At 46.2% G+C, this 5615-nt stretch overlaps 1 pseudogene; it reads left to right on the forward strand.

Annotated features, from left to right (window-relative positions):
- The first annotated feature begins 2959 nt into the window (after nucleotides 1-2959).
- Nucleotides 2960-3697, forward strand: LOC108297637 (annotated as a pseudogene).
- The last annotated feature ends 1918 nt before the right edge of the window (nucleotides 3698-5615 follow it).

Genomic DNA, 5615 nt, shown 5'->3' on the forward strand with positions numbered 1-5615 from the left:
ACGGGGTTTCACCATGTTGACCAGGATAGTCTCGATCTCTTGACCTCGTGATCCACCCGTCTCGGCCTCCCAAAGTGCTGGGATTATAGGCGTGAGCCACCGCACCCAGCCCCCACAGTTGTATTTTTAATGTTGTGTCACTTCCCACAAAATCCCTCTTGTGGTGACATGGGTCACCATCCCTCCTTTACATTTTAATTTTAATTTAAAGGGGGGATGGTGACCCATGTCACCACAAGTGGGATTTGGACATATAAGTGCACTCAGCACACAGAGGAGATGGGAAGTGACTCTTGTACGCTCATCCAGCCAACAGTTATGAGTGTCACCCTCACACATGAACAGAGACCTCTGGTGAGGTCCTGAGTCTTGTACATGGACACAGTCCACAGTTGGAACTTTGACTGCCCTATGTAGATCTAGTCACAGGAGGGATGGTAGTTCACAGGCACAGTGATGACTCTCATTACTGGACCCAGCCAATTAAAAACAAAGAAACCAACAAAACCAAAAACATGCTGACCCTTATAGTTAGGCTTAAGAAAACTTCTAGGGTCCTGGGTCTCCTACCTGTATGAAAGTCACCACAGATTATTAAACTTATGCATATTGTATAGTGTACCCTGGTGGTTCAGAGTTTTATACAGGATGAGATGACTGATACACAGACACAGCTAACAATTTTGTCACCTTGGTGCAGAGCCCAATAATACAACACAATCCTGTTTTAGGCAGAGCCCTAGGAACAGAAAAGAGTCACATCACCTAGGTGCTGGGTCAAGCAATATGTCACTATACCCCTTGAGAAAGAAGCACAGGTAAGATAGTCACATCAACTAGGTGAAAGACCCCAGCAATATTTCACAATCTTCTCTGGAGTCAGAAACTAGATAATGGAGGAGTGATATCAGCTTGGTACTAGGTCCAGTGAAATGTCATGTTGGGCATAAGTCTATGAGTCACGATCTCAATGGTGTACTGGATCCATGCATGACAGCACCAATCTGTCCTGTGCACTGCCTTCTTAGTAGAGTGACAGCCTCACAGGTTTGCTGAATGTTGGTTGGAGAGTCAGAAACCCTAATGTGAGGAAAATCTGCATATGAGAGTCAATCCACAACTTCTGACTGGCTTTGGGTGTGAGACTCAGAACCTCAACAGTCCACCGTGTTCATGGGGGGTGACGAGTCTATACTGCTGGCTGGGTGTGCCTGTCTGTGTCACAATCTCAGCTGTGTGCAGTGCTCAGACAGAAAAGAGAGTCACATCACCTAGGTGAATAAGAAATTTTATTCTCTTTCATTAACCTTTTCTACACTTGTATGGGCAAAGCCGATGGAGGAGAGTCTCTTCTACCTGTGCATCCCTTATGTTTTAGACACAGCTGTATGTCACAATGCACAATGTATGCAGGGCCCAGGCAATAGAGGGAAGTCAAATAACCTAGGTGCTGGACCCAGTGATACAGCACAAAACCTCCTTGGAGAGGGCCCAAGCAGTAGAGGAGAGTCACATCATCTCAATGCTGTGTGCAAAAATGTGTCACAATACTCACTGAGTGGATGGCTCACTCATGAAAGTCACACCACCTAGGTGAGGGACTCAAACATATGTTGCAATGCCCCCTTGTGGGTAGGGCTCAGAAGGAAAAAAAAAGTCACATAACTTAGGAGTTGGGCCAGCTTCATGTCAATCACTCCAGTTGAAAGAGACAGGCATGAGAGGTGTGATGCATCACATAGATGCTGGGCCCAGCAATATGTCACATTCCTCACGTGGACGGGTCCTATGAAGAAAAGAGTCACATCATCTAGATGATGGGCCCAGAGAAATGTCTCCATGCCCCCTGTCACCTGTGTGCTGGGGCCAGTCATAAGTAACTGCCTTTTTTGTTGTTATTTTTTGTTTGTTTGTTTTTAATGAAACTGGTCCTAGAGATATGCCACAATCTATTCCATGGGCACAGTTCACGTAAGAAAGGAGGAAAGTCACATTATCTAGGTGATCGGCTCAGAGCTACGCCGCAATGTCCCTACAAGGCAGAATCCAGGCAGAAGACTCAAATCACCTTGGTGCCAAGCCCAGCAATATGTCACAATCTCCCCTGTAGGCAGAACCTCAGAAAAAGTCACATCAATTAGATGTTGGCCCACTGATAAGTCATAATCTTCCCTGTGAGCAGAAACCAGGCAGTAGAAAAGGTTCACATTACCTGTGCAATTGGCACATAGATATGTGAAAATGCTCCCTGCAGGCAGACCCCAGGCAACTTTTGGCTGGCTTTGGGTAGGAGACTCAACCTCAACAGTCGGCTGTGTTCATGTGGGATGAGGAGTCTATACTGCTTGTTGGGTGTGCGTATCAGTGTCACAATGTCAGCTGTGTGCAGTGCTCAGGCAGAAAAGGAGAGTCACATCACCTAGGTGAATAACTAAGAAATATTATTCTCATACCAAAAAATATGTCACAATGACCCATACAATCTGGGCACAGGTAGAAGAGACATATAACCTGAGTGCTGAGTGCAGGGTCTAGAAACATGTGCTCCATGTATGCAGGGCCAAGGCAGAAGAAACGAGTAACATCACCTAGGTTCTGGGTCCAGTGATATGTCACAATTTCATCTGTGGGCTGGGTTCAGGTGGGAGACTCAAATCATGCTGGGTGCTGGGCACATGATATGTCACAATCACACCAGCAGGAAGGTCCAGGGATGAGATGAACAACCCTGCACATCTCCCAGTTTAGGTATGGGAGTCAACACATCCTGAATGTTGGGACCAGCTACATGAGGCACAATCCCATCAGTGAACCAGATCTATTCATCAGTGAACCGGATCTATGCATCAGTGAACCGGATCTATGCATCAGTGAACCGGATCTGTTCATCAGTGAACCGGATCTATGCATCAGAGTCTCAATTTCTATTGCAGACTGTGTTTACTTAGTGAAGTCCCAGCCTTCTTGGAGTGCCGAATTCTGGTCTGAGAGACACCAATCCACCTGTGGACCACATTTATGGACAACAGCCTTTTTAAAAAAAAATCTTCTGACTGCCTCTGGGTGTGAGATTTAGAGTCTCAAGAGTGCACTATGTTGATGTAGGAGGTTGATCATCTTTACTTTCAGCTTTGTGTTCATATGAGTGTCACAATCTCACGTGTCTGCTGGGCCCTGTGAAAACATTCTCTGTGCCAACTGATGGCATTACACAGTGTGCATTAGTGTCACAATTCACGCTTAGAAATTCATGCTGGAATGGATCAGTGATGGTACCTGTAGCCCTAAGCCAAGATACGGGAGTCAACATAACTCCAGTTAGCTTGGTCCAGATAGGAGAGTCCCACCTATGAGTGGATTTAGAAATGAGTTACCAGACTGCCAAGCTGGGCATCGGGGAGATGGCTGAGACTGACCCCAAGACCATGCAGGACCTCAGCTTGGTGGTGCAGATACTCCGGCAGCAGATGCAAGATAAATTTCAGACCTGCATCTGCTGCAGGAGCAGATTGGGAGAATTAATGATACGAGTAGTCTCACTGATGATCTGGAGAAGAACATCGCAGACCTCATGGCACAGGCTGGGGTGGAAGAACTGGAAGGTGAAAACAAAATATCTGCCACACATGAGTTGAAGGTTGCTAATAATGTGTACTGGAATTTCGAACACCATTTTTCCAAGCCAAGAGAAGATTGAATGGCTTTTTCAGCTAACTACTATGTGTAGACAGGTTTTATATTATAAAGTATGCATTCCTATCACATACTATATAGTTAGTTTATAGAGTGATTTACCCCCCAGTGTCTTGAACATGGTATCTTTACATCTTGGACCTTGGTCAGTTGTGCTATTCATTATTAAACACTAAAACTTTGGCAGTTCCTGAAAAAAAAAGAAAAGAAAAAAAGAAATGAGTTACCATTCCAAGTGTGGCCATATCTTTGTATATGAAAGTCATCATTCCAATTGTAAGCTGCATTCCCGTGTGAGATTTAAAACTTCGTCAGTGGGCTTGGCTCATGTGTGAATGTAATGAATGAAATGGTTGGCAGGGTGTGTGTATGTAAAACACAATTTCACCTCTGTGCTGGCTTTGTATTGACACTCTGTTCCACCCATTTAAAGGTTTTTAAATGATATGCAATAAAGTGGTAACCCTCTATTACCTTCGAACAAAGAGAATGCTCACAGTATTATCCATATTGGCTGGTTTGAGGAATAAACGTCATCGTCACACCTGTAAACTTCGCTAAGATATATGTCACAATCCTACTTGCAGCTAGGTAGCAAGCAGGAGAATCATATTACTTGGCCGTTCTCTAGGGATATGTCACAATTATTTATGAGGGCAAGGAATTGGCAGGAGAGTCACATTATCTGTGTGCTGGGCTCAGTGATAAATCATTCTCTTTTTTGTGCAAATTGTCCTGGGCATCTGCACAAAAAAGCCTTCTCTCCTATGAGAGAAAAGAAAAAGAAAGAGAGAAAAGAAAGAAAAAGAAAAAGGAAGGAAAGCAAGCAAACAAGCGAGCATGGGCAGAATGGAGTAATGTAGGGTGTATCCACCACGTCCCTGGGATCAAGATACCCCTGTTCCCACAGTATTCCCACACCAGGATTACCACTGGCGCTTATGAAGATGCCAGCCTCCATTTATACATCCTCTTCTGACAACTCCTTCCCATTTTCATCCTGGAGACAAGCCCTCTGAAAGCACTAGCTCTGAGGGCAACTGAGTGTAACCTGAGACAGTCCCTGAAGTCATCCAGGCAGGATTCCTCCCTTGCCATCTCCAGACCTGCCCCACAAGCACCCTCCCTGGTCTCCTGGCTCTTGTTCATTCCTTCCAGGCAGCCTTCCACAGTCATCTCTAAAATGTATCTGGCTGTCCCTCCTTTATCCAGCATCTTTCATGGCTCCCCCAGAGCCCTCCAGATCAAGTTCATTATCCAGCACCTTTCATGGCTCCCCCAGAGCCCTCCAGATCAAGTTCAAGTTCTTTGATCAGACACTTGATCTCAAGCTCCATTCTACCTCCTGAATTAAGATACCAGAGAAGCCCACCTCGCTCAGCACAAGTGCATCAATGAAGTCTGAAGTCTAGAACGTGGCCTTGGCCTTGAGGAAGTCACCAACACCCTGGCTAGTGAGGGCGCAGTGCTGCTCCAGGATGATGGCATCTGAAGTTGTGTACCAAGTCAGTCATAAGCCCTGCAGAAGCATCAGCCCTCAGGAGTAGGTAGTACAGAAAGTCCATGCACAGGCAGATCTGCTGGTGCCATTGCACTATGAGGGCACTGAGATTCAAGATGGTGGCAATATATTCACTGGAATTCCTGCAGGGTGAGGCTGGGGAGAGGAAGCAGCGCCATAACACATATGAAACCCTGGAAGCACTTCCCAGACAGAATCCCAGGACCACATTACATCCAGAAATGAGTGCCCTCTGAGCACACTTCTCTCTCTGACTCCCACTCTGAGCTGCCTCCTGGCCCCACAGGCCCAGCCTGGCCCAGGGCTTGGAGCCCAGCAGGTGTTCAGTCCATGGTGTTGACTGCTCCCTGGGCCAGGAGAGCCCCTGGTGGCTCTGTGACTTCTCTGTGATTCTCCTGTG

Source organism: Cebus imitator, unplaced genomic scaffold (assembly GCF_001604975.1).
Source record: "Cebus imitator isolate Cc_AM_T3 unplaced genomic scaffold, Cebus_imitator-1.0 Scaffold823, whole genome shotgun sequence".
In the NCBI taxonomy this organism is placed as follows: domain Eukaryota; kingdom Metazoa; phylum Chordata; class Mammalia; order Primates; family Cebidae; genus Cebus; species Cebus imitator.